A 20884-nucleotide genomic window follows, 5' to 3' on the forward strand; every position below is an offset into this window, starting at 1 on the left:
ATTAAAAGAAAAAATATAATTTCTTAAATATCACTTTTTCAGATTTTCTATTTTGAACATTAAATGTTGCACATGTAAAATGCCTGGTTCTTTGACCTGAAAATTTGTTTTAACAATGTTTCTTAAATCCCACTATTCAAAACTTTGCATGAGACCTTGTGATTCAAAATGTAAAGAGCAAAGACTCATAGTAATGGGGAACATGGAGTCTGAAATATCTTTCTTTTTTTAAATTTATTGATATATTTATTTAAATTTCAAATGATTTCCCTTTTTCTGGACCCCCACTCCCCGAAAGTCCCATCAGTCCCCTTCCCTCCCCCTGTTTTCCCACCCAACCCTTCCCAATTTCCTGTTCCGATTTTGCTCTATACTGCTTCACTGAGTCTTTTCAGAACAAGGGGCCACTCCTCCGTTCTTCTTGTACCTCATTTGATGTGTGGATTATGTTTTAGGTATTCCAGTTTTCTGGTTAATATCCACTTATTAGTGAGTGCATACCATGATTCATCTTTTGAGTCTGGGTTACCTCACTTAGGATGATATTCTCCAGCTCCATACATTTGCTTAAGAATTTCATGAATTCATTGTTTCTAATGGCTGAATAGTACTCCATTGTGTATATATACCACACTTTTTGCATCCACTCTTCTGTTGAGGGATACCTGGGTTCTTTCCAACTTCTGGCAATTATAAATAGGGCTGCTATGAACATAGTGGAACATGTATCCTTATTACATGCTGGGGAATCTCTTGGGTATATGCCCAGGAGTGGTATAGCAGGATCTTCTGGAAGTGAGGTGCCCAGTTTTTGGAGGAACTGTCAGACTGATTTCCAGAATGGTTGTACCAATTTGGAGGTCAGCATGCAAAAGAATGCGAATTGATCCATCCTTGTCTCGGATCAAGGACCTCCACATAAAGCCAGACACTCTGAAGCTAATAGAAAAGAAACTGGGGAAGACCCTTGAGGACATTGGTATAGGGAGAAAGTTTCTGAACAGAACACCAATAGCATATGCTCTAAGATCAAGAATTGACAAATGGGATCTCATAAAATTACAAAGTTTCTGTATGGCAAAGGACACCATCAAAAGGACAAATCGGCAACCAACAAATTGGGAAAAGATCTTCACCAATCCTACATCAGATAGAAGGCTAATATCCAATATATATAAAGAACTCAAGAAGTTAGACTCCAGAAAACCAAACAACCCTATAAAAAATGGGGTACAGAGTTAAACAAAGAATTCTCACCTGAAGAACTTCGATGGCAGAGAAACACCTTAAAAAAGGCTTAACTTCATTAGTCATTAGGGAAATGCAAATCAAAACAACCCTGAGATTTCACCTTACACCAGTCAGAATGGCTAAGATTAAAAATTCAGGAGACAGCAGGTGTTGGAGAGGATGTGGAGAAAGAGGAACACTCCTCCACTGCTGGTGGGGTTGCAAATTGTTACAACCACTCTGGAAATCAGTCTGGAGGTTCCTCCGAAAACTGGGCACCTCACTTCCAGAAGATCCTGCTATACCACTCCTGGGCATATACCCTGAAATATCTTTCTTGTGTAGGCAAAGCCACAAATAGAGTGATTAGGACACCAAACTAGCCATAAAACCATGGACCTATAGTTAGTCCTACCTGCAGAGTCTTTTGGGACCAGACCCTAGCAGAATCATCAAAGTGACCAAAGAGACTTCATTCAGCAACTAATGGAAGCAGAGGCAGAATCCCACAGCCAAGTGGAGCAAAGGTGTCCTGTGAAGGATGGGGCAAAAATTTGGAGGAACAAGAGGGGTCAGGGACATACTAGGAGAACATGACCCACAGCATCATCTGACCAGGATACATTGGGATTAGAAGAGATCAGGAGTGCTGTAGAGGTCTGACCTAGGACCTATGCATTCATATTCTGACCAAGTAGCCTGATATTGTTGTGGGAATCCTACCAATGGCAGCAAGGACTATCCCTGATCCTGTGCTTACTTGTGGGATCCTTTATCTCCTACTGAGTCACTGTGTTCTGCCTTGATGTGATGGTCTTGGCCTAGCCTTATTGTAGTTTGTTATGCTGTGTTTGGTTGGTGTCCCTGGGATGCTTACTAGTTTCTGAGACAAGGTAGAGTGTGGGTGTACGTGTGGGAGAGAAGATATGGGAAGAGGAGAGAGAGAAGAAGAAGGAAAGGGAGAGAGAGGTAGATGGATAGTAGAGAGAAAGAGAGAGAGAGAGAGAGAGAGAGAGAGAGAGAGATTAATTTATCTTGAATGGCCAGATGATATAAGACCTAAGTAGCAAAGTATGGAATCAATCTAGAATATTTTAAGAGCCCATAAGAGCTCACCTTACACATGAATCACCATGACTCCCTCTGTTCTATTTATCGAGGCTATGTTAAGATTAGCTTTACCTACAATGTCCTTTACAATAGTGAACCTGCTCTTCACAGTACTGTACCTGTTTATCATTCATGTGGCTGTCTCTCCTACCTGTCTCATGAGCTCACACACTGAAGCTCTGGAAATTGAATCCAAAGAGACAGAATTGTGCTGTCAGGGGTTGAGTTAGTGATAGGAAATGACCAGATGCTTAAAAAACAAACAGGAATAATATTAGATGATCTATTGCATAGCAAATACACTGTACATTGGTAATAATGCAAAATTAATAGATACTGAAAGGATATGTTTTAAAACTTTTCACTATAAAGAAATGATATAGAATGATTTATATATTAACTAGTCTAGTTCACCCATAACCGAATACCTACCAAAACCATCACAAAATAAAACAAAAACAAAATAAAACCACAAATAAACCTTAAAACAGACCATGTATCTTTGTTTGAAACTGTCCTACTTGCTTTCACTCATGATATATTATTATAGCAATAGTAATCCAAAATAAGACAACTGCACAGCAAAACAAATAAATAATTTTTAAGAAACAAATAATAAAGTAATTTAATAAGAAACAAAGCAAGAAACCCACAAAACCAATCAAAAAGAAAACAAATAAAAACAAAACCAAAATAAAACAAACAAACAAACAAACATACCAAAATAAGCAAAAAGAAAAACAATTTAAAAAAAAAAAAACTAAAACCAAATCCATAGCCAGGCAGTGATGGCACAGTGATGGCACATTAAACAATGAAGCATGATGAAAATAAATTTGGGTGAGGTCGGGGACCTCAAATTACATTAGGAAATGTAGAAAGTGTCTAATTCCCTGCCTACTTTGTGTTGAGTCCATTGAGAATACGCACAGGCCTCAGGCAGTCACTGAGCAGACTTGCAGTCCAGCATCCCCAGCCAACAGCCATCGGTTGGCTTTAAATGAGAAAGCCTTAGAGCTAACAGGAGCCCCTTCAGGTGCCTGGTCCTGCTCCAGAAGAATCTGTGAGGGAATGCCTCCTAACCAATCCTTGCATGCCCAGGAAGCTGAGGACCTTGAGGTATTATGTTCCTTTGCTGTCTACCTTTTATATCACCTTGACACAAATTAGGGTTACATGAGAGAACAGAGTCTCAGTAGAGAAAATGCCTCCTTAAGATTGGGGTGTAGGCAAGCCTTTTCTGAACTGGTGAATGTTATATGTGTGAGGGAGGCAGCCAATTGTGGGTTGGGAAAGCATTGGGCAGATAGTTCTAGGTTTTGTAGGAAATCAGGCTGAACAAGAAAATGAGAGCAAAACAGTATGCAGTACCCTGATGTGGGTCTACATCAGCTTCTGCCTCCAGTTCCCTGGTCTGTTTGAGTTCTTGTCCTAACTTCCCTCAGTGTTAGAGCATCAGTGTGGAGGCTCAAGTCAAATAAACTTGTTCCTCTCCTACTTGGTTTTAGTCATGGTGTATTATTATAGTAATAGTAATCCAAAATAAGACAACTGCACAGCCAAACAAATAAATAAATGAAATTTAATAAGAAACAAAACAAAAAATCCACAAAACCAATCAAGCAGAAAACAAATAAAAAACAAAATAAAAATCAAGCTAACAAACAAACAAAAAAACCCAAAATAAGCAAAAAGAAAAACAATTAAAAAACCACGGCCAGGTAGTGGTGGAGCATGCCTTTAATCCCAGGACTTGGGAGGCAGGTGGATTTCAGAGTTCTAGGCCAGCCTGGACTACAGTGTGAGTTCCAGGATAGCCAGGGAAACCCTGCCTCAAAAAAAAAAAAAAAAAAAAAAAAAAAAAAAAAAAAAAAAAAAAAGAAAAAGAAAAAGAAATAAACCCACGACCACCAAGGTTTCCTTTTCCTTATATTTTCACTGAAAGAGGTTAGTTACAATATATTCCTGAATTTGTTTGACTGAATATATCTATAAATGCTGAGATCTGAAAAGGAGTTGAACAATTTTCTCCTTTCACTTGGCATAATATTGCTCAGAGCAAAGCTGGACTTAACCTTTTGAGTAAAATGGGTAATACAGGAACGAGAGACATTTCTTACCCCTCAAATTGTGTTCCTCCCTCTAAGGTCAAAGGGAGACCAGAATTCAATTAGCAAGTAGACTTTATATTTGCCATGTAAGGTGGTGGCTGAGGATGGGAGAAGTCTTGGTCTGCATATGCATGCAGTTCAATAATTGAGATGCTAATTAAAATTAAGTTGTTCCACTCATTTCTGTATTTAAAAGCCAAGGAAAATAGCTTTCTCAATAATATATTGGTAAAAATGAAAATATCCAAGAAATGGCAATTGCTTAAATAACCTTAGTTCACAAAAGTCAAGTTTTTCAGCAAGTAGCTTACTTTTTTAATGATATTGACAAGAAAATAAATGAAGGGTAATTCATTGAGTAACATATTCCCAAAGGTAAACCCAGTAATTTTTACATAGAATTAAATTGGTGTTTTTCTTAACAAAAAATAAGGTGTTATTCATTTTTCATGGAAGTCAGCCAAGGTACTCTACAGCACAATATAATACTATTTTGCCAAAAGCTCATCCCTGTCTATCAGTCTGTCTGACTGTCTCTGTGTCTATCCACTCATCTATTTATCTTCTCTGTCTCTCTGTGTGTAATAAACAGGCATGTGCTCATCTGTATTCATACATGAGTGGCAAGAAGGTGATATCAACTAACTTTCTGAGTCCTGTGCCACCTTAGGCTTTGAGATAGGGTCTCTCTGTCAACCTGGATCTGCCCACATGAACTGGAATGGCCAACCAGTGATCTTATGTGTCTGAGATATGTATGTGTCTGAGCACATGAGGGAACATTCTGCTTGTTCTAATTTTTTACATGGATGACAAGGATCTGAATTCAGGTCATCATGCTCGATCAGCAAGCACTATAGTCATTGTGCCATGTCGCCTGCCCTTCTGCCTTTTGATAAAGTGACCTCTACAATTACAGGCTTTGAGAATAGGATGCTGTACACATTAAGCAAAGTGCTTAATGATAACACTAAACCCCAACATATTTTCTCACTTTTAAAGAAGAATATGAAATGAAAAAAATAGAACTTTAAAAAAATCAACCCTGATTATGCAGTCATAGAAATGTCATTATTTTGGAGATGAAAAGAAAGTTGCAATTTATAATTAATATCAAAGAAAGCCTCTGTTTTAGAAACATGGAAGAAAATTTATATAATCTTCATACACTCCACTGAAAAAGCCCAATTTCATGTCATACATGTCTCCCTTATTGATGCATACAAATGCTTGTTGTAGGCTGGCAAATCATTTATGTGCACATTTAAGCACAAGTAACTAAATATAAAACACAATTAATTTAAAATATAAAGAATTTATAAAACACCTATAAGGTTTGATAGCCAAAATGTGGTCAGTGGTATTTTGAACCTTTTCCCTGGTGATCAACAACATGAACTATGTAATGAAATGTCTTTGTTTAATATTTGAGCAAGCTCTTTTATTATTCTTGGTGACTGTTCCAGTTTGTCAAATAGCCAAAGCATTATCTATTTTTTATTATTTCCAGGCTAATGGCCATTTCCATGTGGTATAACATCTCCACCAGTTGGCAACTGATAAAGCTCAAAAATGATACAGGCCATTAGTTTTCTATTTAGAGGAACTCTCTACTTGGTGACAATCAGTATGATGGAAGACTTTTGATTATTTTCCAGTATTTTCACTATGATTAGAGTAGAAGATTCTACAAGGACAACAATATTTTTGACTGCCAGTTGTAAGAAGCAAAATGTACAATTATACATATCCTTCTGAAGAAAAACTGAGACCATTTTTCTCCTCTTCATATAGTCCTAAGGACATGAGTTTGCTATGGATGAATGATAGCTTCTTCTTGGGAAGTGACTATCTAGTATTGACTATTGCTGTTTCTGGCAGTCCAAAGAACAAGGGCTTTGTTCTCTGATAACTTAGCAGAAAGTCCAAACACATATTAACATTTATTACATACACTTCATATATCCAACTGCTGAAAATATGCATTTTGAACTTAAAACTTAGAGTTTCTGAACTGGATCTGACCACAAGCCTATTCTCTGAGGACTGGCGTTCACATTACTAGGATGTGATATGCAAGCTGCTAACAGCAGAGAGCAATCATCATCGCCATTAACTGCAATAAGTCTGAATCACATCAATGACCAGCACGGCAATGTACTACTGTGGGTGCAATAGTGTCTCTTATATCTTGGTAGTAACCAATAGCGGTCTAAGTGCCTCAAGTCTCACATAACATGAAAGAAATAATGCATGGTATTCTCAACATTACCAAGTACATAACCTATTTCAGCCTAAATCAATATAATTCTTAATTATATTATAATGTTTTTCCTTATATCCATAGATTATTGTAGATCTCATTCCTCATCAAAGAAGGTTTTTTGAACCAGAAGGAAACAATTATGAAGATGAATATGGGTTTGCCAGATACATGTGATACCTCATCACAACTCCAGTACCTAAGACCCAGGGAACATTGCAAAATTGTGGGGTGGCTATATTGTAAGATCTAGAGGACCAGGAAATCTGGTGCAAGATTTTACCTACTAGATGTGACAGGGAAGATACACCTATGAAATCTCAATAACATGGATGCCTAAACAAGACCTGAATGATCTGAACAATAGTTGACATACAAGGAAGAATTAATTTTTGGGAACAATGAACCTCCTCCTGATTCGTCATTGAATATCTTCAGCCCCAGAAACGTACATGCAAACAAAAATGAATGTATCAGATTATTGTATTTATATGTTTATTTATTTATCTGTAAATGCAATAACATACCAGCTGATCTGAGGCCCCCAGCACACATACAGTGGAGGACTACCTGGTCTGTGTTCATTAAGATATGATTTGCATAACCCTCAAGAGACTGAAGGCCCCAGGGAATATAGAGGTCAGGTGGGGTGGGGGGTAGGGACACACATGGGGAGACAGGAGGGTGGGTAGAAGTATGGGATGTGAAACAATTAGAGGGTGGAGGGGGGGGAGATAAAACATGGAGTGTAAAAAAAAATACTAGAAACAGAATCATTCTTTACATTTGACACATGTATTTACATGAATATTGCTGAGATTAATCTTCCCAAGATGAAGAGCTGTTTACTAAGACTTAGGAAAAAGATATGAAACTTATTGTGCATACAAACTTATTATTAATTTATTGAATAAGGTTCAATGGATGTTATTAGATCATATAATAAATTTATGTCTGAAGAAGTTACAAATACAGTAGCCTAGACCAAGAATAGCTGCACTAAAGGAAAACTTCCTGTCTCTTATTATCTGCTTATTTTTGACAGAAATTAATGTGTCACTTTGCTGGCTTCAACTACATCTTTAAGTGGTGAGATAATAGCTGTCCAAGTGAGGGGTTCCACATTAAGAATGGTCCAGAAGCAAACCCTGTGCAGCTTTCAAGGCAAAAACTGCCAGGCACAGAGGCTAAGTGACAAGCTCACAGGAGGAAAATTGCATGTATTATATTCTGTTGCATACAAAGATCATAGAGAGAAGAAAAAGACCTGATTGATGTGTAACAAAGACAAGTATTTTGAGTAATATTTGAGTTGTGTACTGAAATCATAGCATTGTCATAGTGTCGCATGATAGATAGCTCTCCCCTCCTCTTTCTGTTCCTTTCTATTGGAATAGCTGTGAGATCTAAGTGTAGACCCCTTAACTTCAGTATCTGTATTCATGCCCTATTCAGACTGAGCTGGGTGGTAGACAGTCATGTGACCCAAGCCAGGCCAATCTAAATCATCCAATGAAACAGTCAAAGCAGGATAAGATTAACTGCATAATTAATTGAAAACCAATTTAAGTGGTAAAATGTTATAGGTCATATATGTTCATGGCTAACTTGCCTCTCTATTGATTTGATAAAACACTGACCAAAAACAACTTCAGAAGAGAGTTTATTTGGCTTACATGTCTATTTTACACTCTAAGTTAAAGTGAAACCAAGGCAGGAATTTAAGCAAGGCAGAAACCAGGAGGCAGAAAATGAAGTAGAAACCATGGAGGGAAGCTGCTTACTGCTGAGACCATGGAGGACTGCCACTTCATGCTGAAAAAAATGGAGAAATACTGTTTACTGCCCAGAGCACAGAGGAGCTGTGCTCAGTAGTGATACCATGGAGGACCAGTGCTCACTCTGAGACCATGGAGGAAAGCTGCTTACTGTAGAGATCATGGAAGAACACTGCTTATTGCAAAGGACATGGAAGAACTACTGCTTATTGCAGAGACCATGGAGGAATGTTGCTACATGGTTTTCTCATGTGCTCATATTCAGCTACTTTCCTTTTAAAAAATAATTCCTCTTCTTTGAAGGTCTGATAGAATTCTGCACTGAAACCATCTGGTCCTGTGCTTTTTTTGGTTGGAAGACTTTCTATGACTCCTATTTCTTTAGGCATTATGGGACTGTTTAGATGGTCTAGTTGGTCCTGATTTAATTTTGGTATTTGGTATCTGTCAAGGAAATTGTCCATTTCCTCCAGATTCTCCAGTTGTGTTGAGTATAGTCTCTTGTAGTAGGATCTGATGATTTTTTGGATTTCCTCAGTTTCCGTTGTTATATCTCCCTTTTCATTTCTAAGTTTGTTAATTTGGATACTTTCTCTGTGCCCTTTGGTCAGTCTGGCTAAGAGTTTATCTATCTTGTTGATTTTCTCAAAGAACCAGCTCCTGGTTTTGTTGATTTTTTTGTATGGTTCTCTTTGTTTCTACTTGATTGATTTCAGCCCTGAGTTTGATGATTTCCTGCCTTCTACTCCTCCTGGGTGAAATAGCTTCTTTTTGTTCCAGGGCTTTCAGGTGTGTCATTAAGCTGGTAATGTATGCTCTCTCCATTTTCTTTTTGGAGGCACTCAGGGCTATGAGTTTTCCTCTTAGCACTGCTTTCATTGTGTCCCATAGATTTTGGTATGTTGTGTTTTCATTTTCATTGTGTTCTAAAAAGTCTTTAATTTCTTTCTTTATTTCTTCCTTGACCAAGGTATCATTGAGTAGAATATTGTTCTGTTTCCACGTATATGTAGGTTTTCTGTTGTTTTTGTTGTTATTGAAGACTACTTTTACTCCATAGTGATCTGATAGGAGGCATGGGATTAGTTTGATCTTCTTATATTTGTTGAGGTCTGTCTTGTGACCAATTATATGGTCGATTTTGGAGAAGGTACCATGAGGTGCTGAGAAAAAGGTATATTCTTTTGTTTTAGGATTCATTTGGAGATTATCTTATAAATTTCTTTGCCCTTTTTTAAAGTCATGGTACATTTTATTAATTGTTGCATACATATATGTATATACATATAAGCTTCAAAATACAAATGGCTCAGCCTGTACCTGCCCAGGAATGGTACCATTCCCAATGGACTGGGACCTCATACATCAATCACCAATCAAGAAAATACTCCATAGGCAAGTCCACAGGGCAAACTCATAGAAGAGAAGGTGATATGCATAAACGCTTGTAATAGGAAATATCAAAAACAAATTACTTGAAGGGCCAGAGAGAAAGAACATATGAATCAAGTGACTAGAAGACAGATCAGCATTCCTTTCTGTTAATATCTGCCAGGATAAACATGATAAACCAGATTCCCCTGTCTTCCTTCCCAATGACCTGGATATGTATAGAGGCCAGATGGAGTTGGGGGTGGGGAGGAGGTATGTGATGTGGAACAGTCGGAAGATGGACGGGGTGGGGTATCAATAAAATATGGAGTGTAAAAAAATAATTAATTAATTAAAAAAGAAAAGTAGAAGGAGAAGAGGAGGAGGAGGAGGAGTGATATAGACTTTCTGGGGATGGCTTTGCTGAAATATTAGAGAGTTCTGGCTATTATTAATGTGTTTATATTTCCATGAAACTGGCTGTAATTTATGTAAGCAATTTGGGTGATTTTACATGTATAATTTCATTATTAATGCTAGTAAAACAACAATAGCGTAAAAACGATTTTCTTCACTATTGTGAAATTGAAGGGTCTCTGAGCAGTCATGTTTTTTCAGACACTTATTTTTATACACCTCTATGCCAAATGTACATGATGCTTATAAAATGTAATAAAACATGATAGTTTCCTCAGAGGTTATCTCTCTTGAGCTCTCTCCATTTCTCTGAGCCTGTCTTTGGCTCTGTGTCTCTGTCTCTGTTTTCCTTCTCTTTCATTCTCATCCCTCATTGCAAGACATACCTCATCCATGGAAAAATAATCTGTGGGTAAGAATTATAACAGTAGTTAAAATAAGTAAGTGCACTTCCAGTTTATCACTTTTTGCTAAATTAATCATTTGCTGTTTACTATATGATGAAGAATCAATGGCTACAAATAAAAGATGAAAAATTACACTTTAAATCACCAGTGTTTAACTTATTTTCATTATCTCTACCATCAAGGCAACTAACTTTCTTTGTATTGTTTACCAATATACAGCCATAACTTGATTATTTACTTGAATGCAATCTTAATGTTGAATAAGAGACATTTCCTGAAATGCTACTGTTCCTTTCCATTATTCCTTAGAGGTTACCAACCCTCTATATAGGGTTTTTTGTGTGTTCTCAATATTAGGCCTATCTCAATCCAGCTTTGGGATAATATAAATAACTTAACAGTCCTTAGGACTACCAGATGATGGTGCCTATGAACTTACAACCTTTCTTTATAATCCTTTTGAAATATGTAATAATTTTGACCAAATTAGCAAAAGTTTGTATCTACACCAGTTTTTTATTAAGCATATTTCTACAAATGACAACTATTTTATTTTGACATAAACCTGGTTAATATAAACTCCCTTTCTCAGACACTTTTCTCACCATCCTAAATTCCAGCATGGAAATCTACTGTATGATCCCATTCATCCAGATATGTTCTATTGTATGACATCACATATCCCGGTATGACAAATTAGTGTGTGATCACACATACCTAACCTCTGGTATAGCCTTCTGTCACACTGACCAACATAACCAAAACCACAGTAACATTAGGTTTTTTTTGCCCTTCTTTAATTTTTCTTTTTTTCTTTTCTTTTCTTTTCTTTCCTTTTCTTTAATTTTTTGGTTATTTTCTGATGGAATTGAAGATTTACATGGAAAATATTACTGATAAAATTGAATAATTTTCTAAATAATTTTCCTTGACAATCTTCAATTTTAACACTTATTTTCTATGCAGTTTTTCAATTTGTCAGAAATATTTTCCATGTAAATCTTCAATTTTGTCTGAAAAATTTATGATTCATCTTTCAATTAATTTAGAAATGTAATTTATGTCAACTAATTTAAGGTATTATTTTCCATAAAAATCCTCAATTTTTACATTTTTCTATATATTTCTTCAATTCTATTCTAGTTTCCAAATACATTTCTAATATTATACAAAATGTTTATGAATACACTTTCACTTAATTTATAAATGTTTTCATGCCTACCATTTTATCTGTTTAATTTTCCATGACTATCATCAATTTAATGTGTTTTCTATATATTTCTTCATTTTATCAGAAATATAGCCCATGTAAATCTTCAAAAATAAAGAACATTAGTGAATTTCAATTTTATTCCCTTGCTCAAGGGACCTGAGTGGATATCTTTATGTCACATGTGATCTTCTCTATCTAGTCACATTTTCCAGAAGTGCTTTGTTGCCTACAGGTCTCATATTAATGATATATCTTTTAAATAAAAAAATATCAAGATAAAATCATGATAGAAATATAATCATCTAAAATCTATTTTAACTGTGCAACAGTACATTCAATTTAATGAAGTAATCATGAACATAACTATTGACAAACTTACTAGAATTGTTTTTATTTTTTCTAGAAAATCTAGATCTGGAATGAGGACAAGCACCAGAATAATGGAATACCAGGACCCAAATCGAGCTTTATTCAGACCAAGGACCACTAAACTCTTCTATCAGACTCTGCAATCTTGTCCCAATTGGGTTTTTTTTTTCACTAGCTAGCACTAAAATTTTATATAAGGTTTTACCACATATCACAGGTTGTTTTATTTTCATCAAGAGCTGAAGAGTACTTTGATGAAGTAACTCTAAAAGAGTCTTCCAAAGTTAAATTCTATGTTTTTTTTTCACCTGAGCCATGCATTTTCCCTTAAATAGTAGTCTTAATTTCTTATGTGAGCCAAAGTCCTGCATCAATTATTATCATTGGGGCTTATTATGCAAGCTTTACTTTCCATAGGACTCGGAGCTCCAACATTGAGATATGTGGTCTGGTAAAATGTTTTCTGTCTAAGTATAAGGACTTGAGTTTAACCCAACTAAATCATATACAAAAGTGAAGCATAGTGTTGTGTCGTTGTAATCTCAGCTTAGAGAGGCAGAGAGATGTATATGTGCATATATACATAGTGCACACACATATACTATAGGCAAATGGATTATCATATATATGTACAACACATACACATATCAATAGTTTCTTAAATAAAATTGGATTCTTCCTGTATCTGTGGCTACACATACTTGATTTTAGCCACACAGGACGATGAAGAATGTTGACTGAAAGTATGTTTAAGACCTGCCTGTGCAACCTAGCAAGACACTGCTGCAACAGAGGTAGGATGGGAAAGGGATTTGAGAATGTTACTCATTGTAAGGATCTTGCATTGTCTCTCGTATATGACAGTGTGGATTGAATTTAAATAACCTAGTTCCTAAAACTGTGACTACTAAAGCTATCTATGTCTCTGAAACAAGGCAGGATTTACCTGGAACATTATTATAGTATGTTGCTTCCAGATTTCCATATGGCACAAAGGAAATAAATCATTTAAGCCCCTGGTAAAATAATTAAAAAGAAGGAGCTTATGCTTTAAAGCAGGAAGCATCTTTTGTGTGTGGTCCTATCTTACCCATGATTACACATCTGGACTAAAAGCCTGGCCTGGCCCTGTGGCAGAAATTTAGAAAAGAAAGTAAAATTTTAACTTTGATCGTTTGAGGTTCTTTTTAATCCTTAGGCATTTATGGGAACATTACTTAGAACAACTATATGGTCATTTAACTAAACAATGTACAGCCTCTGCTATTAAAATAAAAATAGCTTTAAAGAGGTTTTCAAAGAGCTCAAATTAAATGTATCTTGAAAACGTAAGACATATTTTTAAAGGAAACTCCATATTTATATAACACCCATTTTCTGATATGTAGACAATAGCAAACACATCTCAGAGAGTGACATCTATCATTGGGGTGACCATTGCTTCTATGTCCAGTGGCATCAGTAGATGAATTACTGGGGTGCAGTATTAGAATTAGCATATACATCAAATAATTTCTTAAATATGAAAAAATGCAATTTAACTTTCCAAAAATGAAATAATATAGATATTCAGAAAATTATTACTCAATAAATACAAAAAACATTTTGCATATAAATATATGTATAAATATATATAGAGAGAGTTAGTTAGTTAGCCCCAATCAAATATGCAGTTTTCCATAAAATATTACTAGTTGTAATTACATAGTAAAAGTAAAACTCTACGTTAAGCTTTAATTAGATGGAGGTTTTGGGATACACAAGGACTAAAAAGGATGAACCTTCTAGAACCCAGTTACTTAACTGGCTGATCTTGACATTTTAGTGATAAGTATACATCTCTGAAGAATCCATATATTCAATAAGTAATGTTCTCTCTAGAAAATATGCACAATAAAGTTGAAAGGTTATTCAAAGGTTTCAATATATCACCATGGCATTATAGACGTGATGCCTTTCATATAATACTCAAGCATCTAACAGAAATCTATAATCTAGTGAGAAATAAAATAATTTGAAAAAAACTATGGCATAAGATACTGAAAATAAAAATCAAATTATTTTGCATCTTGCTCTAACTAGGGAAGAATTTAGTGAATAAGCATGCATTTAATAAAAGAAGGTATACAGACATTGAGCATGAGACTTTAAACACTGAGTGCATCTTACTTTCCTGAGAGCCTCTACATACTTGGTCTATGGTAACAACCTAGAGACTTCATCTTACTCATAAGACATACCTAAGAGGTAATTTATCCTTCATGTGTGACTGGATAGACGCATGTCAAGAAGGTTTCAGTCACTTACTTGAAATTACTTAAGTCGTGAAGTGAAGATGAAAACTGAAAACAGAGATGCAAGTTGAGGGTATCACCCACTGAACTGTTTGAGTATTCATTCATCTATGGAAGATGAAGTACACTTAAAAGAAGAAAGTGAAGGATGTATTGCCATTGGAAGTTAGAAGAGTCTCAGTCATGCTAGTCCTGTGCAAACTGTAAAGCATGGAAAAGTAATCATTTTCCTGGACCTATTTTTCTCACATCCTTAAAAATAGGAAATAGTCGAAGGTTTTATGCAGCAATAAAACCTCATTTTGTTCATGAGTCTATATGTCTACTAAGCATCTGTATAAATGTGTTGGGAACTGATGCCTGGTCTTGCTGTGACCTTGCTTGACCAATGGAACAATAAAAAATCATACAGTATAAACAGACATTGCAGAAATACTGCTCACTGGAAATTATCTTTTCACATGTGTCTTGGAATTCTACAACAGCAACTCAATGAATATGCCCAGAGGAACTTCCAGAAAACACATACCACAACCCCTTCAATACTTGATAATCTGTATCTATCAAACTCTAGCATGTTTGCTGTCAGGTGGAGTCACCTGTATAGGTTCAGGAAAACATCCTAAAATGTTGCCTAGCTAAACTTGACACTTGATGTTGCCACAACTGTAGCTAAGGAGTGATTTCCAGTTTAAGCTATGATTCAGAAACTGTCTTTTTCTATAAGGAGGTGATGGTATATACTTGAGACTTTGTAGATCATAGGGTTTCTGTTATTATTCATCAGGTCTGTCACTGTAGCACACAGATAAGAACAGTCAATTATAACTCGGGAGTTATCTGTCCTGGGAAATTTACTTATAGAACAGACAGCACAAAGAAGGAACAGGCAATATCTGAGTTTGGTCTATGAACAATAGTCTGCCAACACTTGTTTTAAGCCAGTGATAAAAGTTTGGAAATCAGGTCTACCATTAAATGTTCCATTGTATATTAAATTGGCATTAAAATCAATTACAGTGGGTCACAAATATGCTATGTCATCTTTAGCTATAATCATTCCTGATTATTATAATGAACCATTATAATAAATGTGTGATGTTTTATACATTAATTTTGAAGGACAAGTGGGTTTTGCAACTTTATCCTGTAACAACCATATTTATCAGAAGATGATTGTTGCTTTATACAGGATCATATCCCTGGTCCTAAGAAATTAACTGTGATGCATGCCTGTGCTCTCTTACACATGTATAAATGTCAAAAACTAAAACAAAACCTCATTTTTTCTTTACATGGCCCAATTGCTGGGCTATTTAAGAGATCCAATTATTCAGTGTTTCCTGCCGGATAATAAAGTTCAGGTTTCCAATCCACAGCACCTGTTCATACAATGAGCAGGTATCCTAGTTAACACACAATATGACAACTTGTTAGGCAGATACAAGGGATCCAGAGAAAAATAATGACTAGCCAGACTAGTCCAATCAGTGAGTTCTGGGTTCAACTGAGTAGCTGTGTCTTGATGAATAACTCAGAAAGTGATCAAGGAAGATACCAAGACTCCACAATGCATGCTTTGATTACTTTCCCTAATATAAGAAAACCTGCTTTGCCACATGCATTACTATCACCAAATGCACATATGTGAAAAATCATATTTGAAAATGGTAAATATTACAACTTACCTCTTAAATAATCAGGATATTTGTAAGTATCTAATTATGTTTCGATGACCATTATTAAATGCAAAGCACCAAATTTGATTATTCATAAGAAGAGGTACTTACAAATGTTTGTGTATAATAAAAAAAAAAGTAAATCACATAATGAAGAGAATATTAAAGACCGTGGTTAATATAAAAGACTTGTGTGTCAATATAATTTAAATAAGGATAATTTTGATCCAAATAATATCATCTTTAATATGCAGAATATATTTAAACATACTGCTATTAATTAAATGAAATATTTAAGTGTGGTCAAGAACTGGTAAACTCAAGGGTGTGGAGAGTGAAGGCAAGATGTGAAGAGCTGGAAGTACACAGTGGAGCAGACAGCATGCTTAGTAAAGAGTGGATGTGAAAAGGGTAACTGGAAATAAGAGAAAACTTTAACACAGGCAAAGAATTGGTGTGTACTAAAGGCTAATTTTAGATCCTCAAATCCACTGTAGTTAAGTTACTTCGATAAAATATGGGCTAAAAGAAATTCAAAGAATAAAGGCAAGAATTACAACACTTGGGTTTCTGTGCTTTGATTGTGAGTAGTACCTCCCATTGTCACAACCAATGCTTGTGAAGTTGTGGCTATCTCTTTGACACAAAATTCCTTCAGACAATTTAGCCAGAGCAATAAGACAACAAAAGGAGATGAAGGAGATACAAATTTGTAAAGAAGAAGTCAAGGTGTCACTATTTTCAGATGATTTGCTAATATACAGAAGCATCCCCCAAATTCTACCAGAAATATACAGCTGATACAACTTCAGCAAAGTGCTTGGATTTAAAATTAACTCAATTAAATCAGGAGCCCTACTTTATACAAATGAGCTAAGAAAGAAATTAGGGAAACATTACCCTTCACAATATATATCAAATAATATAAATTATCTTGGGGTAACTCTAACCAAACAAGTGAAAGATCTGCATGACAAGAACTTCAAGACTCTTGAGAAAGCAATTGAAGCAGCCCTCAGAAAATGGAGAGATATCCCAAGCTCATGGATTGGTAGAATTAACATAGTAAAAGTGGCTATCTTACCAAAAGCAATCTACAGATTCAACACAATTTCCATTAAAATCTCAATATAATTCTTGAAAGATATGGCAATAGCAAGACTCAAATTCATTTGGAAAACAAAAACCCAGAATAGTGAAAAATACTTAACAATAAAAGAACTTCTGTGGGAATCACCATCCCTCACCTCAAGCTATATTACAGAGCAAGTGTAATAAAAACTGGATGGTATTGATACAAAGACAAGTTGAACAATGGAGCACAATTGAAGTCCCCAAAATAAAAATACACACTTATAAACACTTGATCTTTGACAAAAGAGCCAAAAATATTCATTGAAAAAAAAAAGAAAACATCTTCAATAAATGGTACTGGTCTAATTGGCAGTCTGTGAGTATTAAATAAAAATAGATCCACATTTGTCACATTGCATAAAGCACAAGCCCAATGGGATCAAAGACTTCGACATAAAAACAGGTACACTGAATCTAGTGGAGTAGAGAGGGAAAGAGCCTCAAACCCATTGGCACAGAGGGGAATTTTCTAAACAAAACTCCAGTATCTCATCCTGTAAGATTAAGAATTGATAAATGGGACCTCATGAAACTGAAAAGCTTCTGAAAGGCAAAGGACACTGTTAATAGGACAAATTGGCAACCTACACATTGGAAAAATATCTTCACTAACCCCACATCTGATAGAGGGATAATATCCAATATATAAAAGAACTCAAGAATATAACCACCAAAAAACTAAACAACCAAATCAAAATATGAGGTATAAACTAAAGAGAAAATTCACAACAGAGGAATCTCAAATGACTGAGAAGCACTTAAAGAAGTCTTCAAAGTCCTTAGTTATCAGCGAAACACAGATCAAAACAATACTGAAATTCCACCTAATACCAATCTGAATGGATAAGATACAAACTCAGGTTTCAAGGAAATTAGAGAAAGAGCAAGACTCCTCCATTGTTTTGGGGATTTTACACTATGGAAATCAATCTGGAGGTTCCTCAGAAGATTAGAAATAGATCTACCAGAAGACCCAGTTATACCATTCCTGGGCCTATACCCAAAAGATGCCTCATCAAACCATAGGAGAACATGTTTCACTAAGTTCATAGTGACAACCATTGTGACAGCAAGATGTGCCAAAATGAAAGAATGGATGCAGAAAATATGGTTCATTTACACAATGGAACACTACTCAGCTATTAAGAATGAGGACATCATGAGTTTTGGATGTAAATGAATGGAGCTGGAAAATATCATACTGAGCAAAGTAACACAGACCTAAACAGGTATGTGTGCTATGTACTTGCTAATAAGTAGGCCTTAGTCAGAAAATTACAGAATTGTGTAGATACAAGCCGCAGAACTCAAAAAAGCTTAACAAGCCAAAGGGCCCAAGTGAGGATGCCTCAATCCCTCTTGGGAGAGAGAAGAAAGCAATTGTGGAGGGAAAAGGAAGGAGTGGGAGCGACCTCGATGGGAGACTGGAAAGGAAGAGAAAAAGTGGAACATGAATAGGTATTAAGGGGATGGTAAACAGGACTGAAGCCCCGAGGGCCAGCAGAAGGAATGGAAGCAGGCAACGTCTTGGAGGTAGGAAGTGGGGAGACCCTCTAGTATGTACCAGAGACCTGGGATGTGAGAGATGCTTACGATTCAGAGGGAGGGACCTTATATGAAGTGCCCAACAGTGGGGAGAGGGACCTTGTAGAGTCCATCTCCTGTAGAAAGACAGGGAATCAAGTGGAGGGATGGGATTGCCATCCCACAGTCAAAAATTCTGACTCAGAATTGTTCCTGTCTCAAAGAACTGCAGGGACGAAAAGGGAGAAGAGACTGAGGGAGAGGAAGTCCAGGGACAGTCCCAAATTTAGATCCTTGGCCCCAAGATCTGACCCTATTACTGATGTTATGGTGTGCTGAATGGCTGCCCTCCAAGAGCCCAAACAAGCAGCTAAAAGAGTAAGATACAGATACTTACACCCAACCAATGGGCAGAAGCTGGGGACTGCAGTGGTTGAATTAGGGAAAGGCTACAAGAAGATGAGAAGGAGGGAGACCACATAGGAAGACCAGCAGTGTGTACTAACCTGGACCCCTGAGATGTCTCAGACACTGAGGTCATTAACCAGGCAGCATCCGCCATCTGATATTAGGCCGCCAACACATATACAACAGAGGACTGCCTGGTCTGGCCTCAGTGAGAGAAGAAGCTCCTAACCCTCAAGAGACGTGAGGGTACATGAACTGGGAGGTCTGGTGGGGAGGGGACATCCTCTTGGAGTTGGCAGAGGAGGTGTGGAATGAGGAACAGTCAGAGGGCAGACTGAGAGGAAGATAATGACTGGACTTTAAAAAAGATTAAAGAATAATAATTAATAATAATTTATATCAATGATATAATTGAAAATTGATAATAATTAAATAATTTTTTCAAAAGAAAAAAATAATGATCTTAAATTTAAAATAACAATTCTTGAACATCCTGTCTATCTACTTAAAAGGCAAGTACTCCTTCCACGTTGGCAGGTGCTATACCCAAGTCACATAGGTACTCATCTAAATGCCCTTGGGAAAGTAGGAACTGTTCAAATAATAGTTTAGTCAAGAAGTCTACAGTGTCAAGTGTATGTGAATATTTGGACTTGTCTGAGCCAGTAAATATATTCCTCCTGCCTTGAAGGGTTGTAGTTGTCATTACTCAACCCCTTTCAAGATGAAAAGTCCTAATTCCAAGGAGAGTATCTTGATCTTCCCTAAATAATTTCTTTCCTGCTTATAAGACTATTAACTGTGTAGAATTAAGCAATGCAATTTCAGCATTATTTATCCACATACCGATTTCAGAGTCCTATCTTGTAGAAAGCCCAAGATGTGCAATCACCTGAATGAGATATCTTCCTGAGACTTCTAAAACACCACCCACCAATTGGCCTCAGGCTGAGTTTTACAAATATATTTACAAGTCTGCAACAACTATCTGAAACACAAAACTAAGTATGTTTTGAGAAATTTAAATATTAAAAAGAATCTATGCAACAACAAAAGATTTGATATTTATTAATTTATGTTGAGTTCAGGGACATTAAATCTATCATTTATATAAAACAGAAATTGCAGTGAACAACAAGAAAACAGTTGCATGGAGTGGAAGATCCTTGTAGTAAATGTGGTTGGTAACATAGGAAAACATCAAGTATGAATTACATGGTTTTGGTTTTAAACAGCTATTCTTTATGTGAGTTGGGTACCTAATCATATGTGTGTGAGTGAGAATTTGTTATGTGTATCAGTTGGTATTTTTCCTGTAGGTGAATGAATGTTTTATATGTGCATGAATATTTTGTTTAAAATGGGAATGACTTAGAGACATAAAACATGGATAATTTTACAATTACATGTAAAAATTTCAAATTTTTATTCTTCCTTTCACCAAGTATTTAGCTGCATTTTAAAGAGTGATTGCACAGACTCTTTTCAACTTGAAAATATATTTCTTTTTCCTACACAGTTTTCACCTTGCATCAGATGAATAAAAATAGGATGTGGCAGAAAATGTATTCCAGGG

This window comes from Apodemus sylvaticus, chromosome 3 (genome assembly GCF_947179515.1).
Source record: "Apodemus sylvaticus chromosome 3, mApoSyl1.1, whole genome shotgun sequence".
In the NCBI taxonomy this organism is placed as follows: Eukaryota; Metazoa; Chordata; class Mammalia; order Rodentia; family Muridae; genus Apodemus; species Apodemus sylvaticus.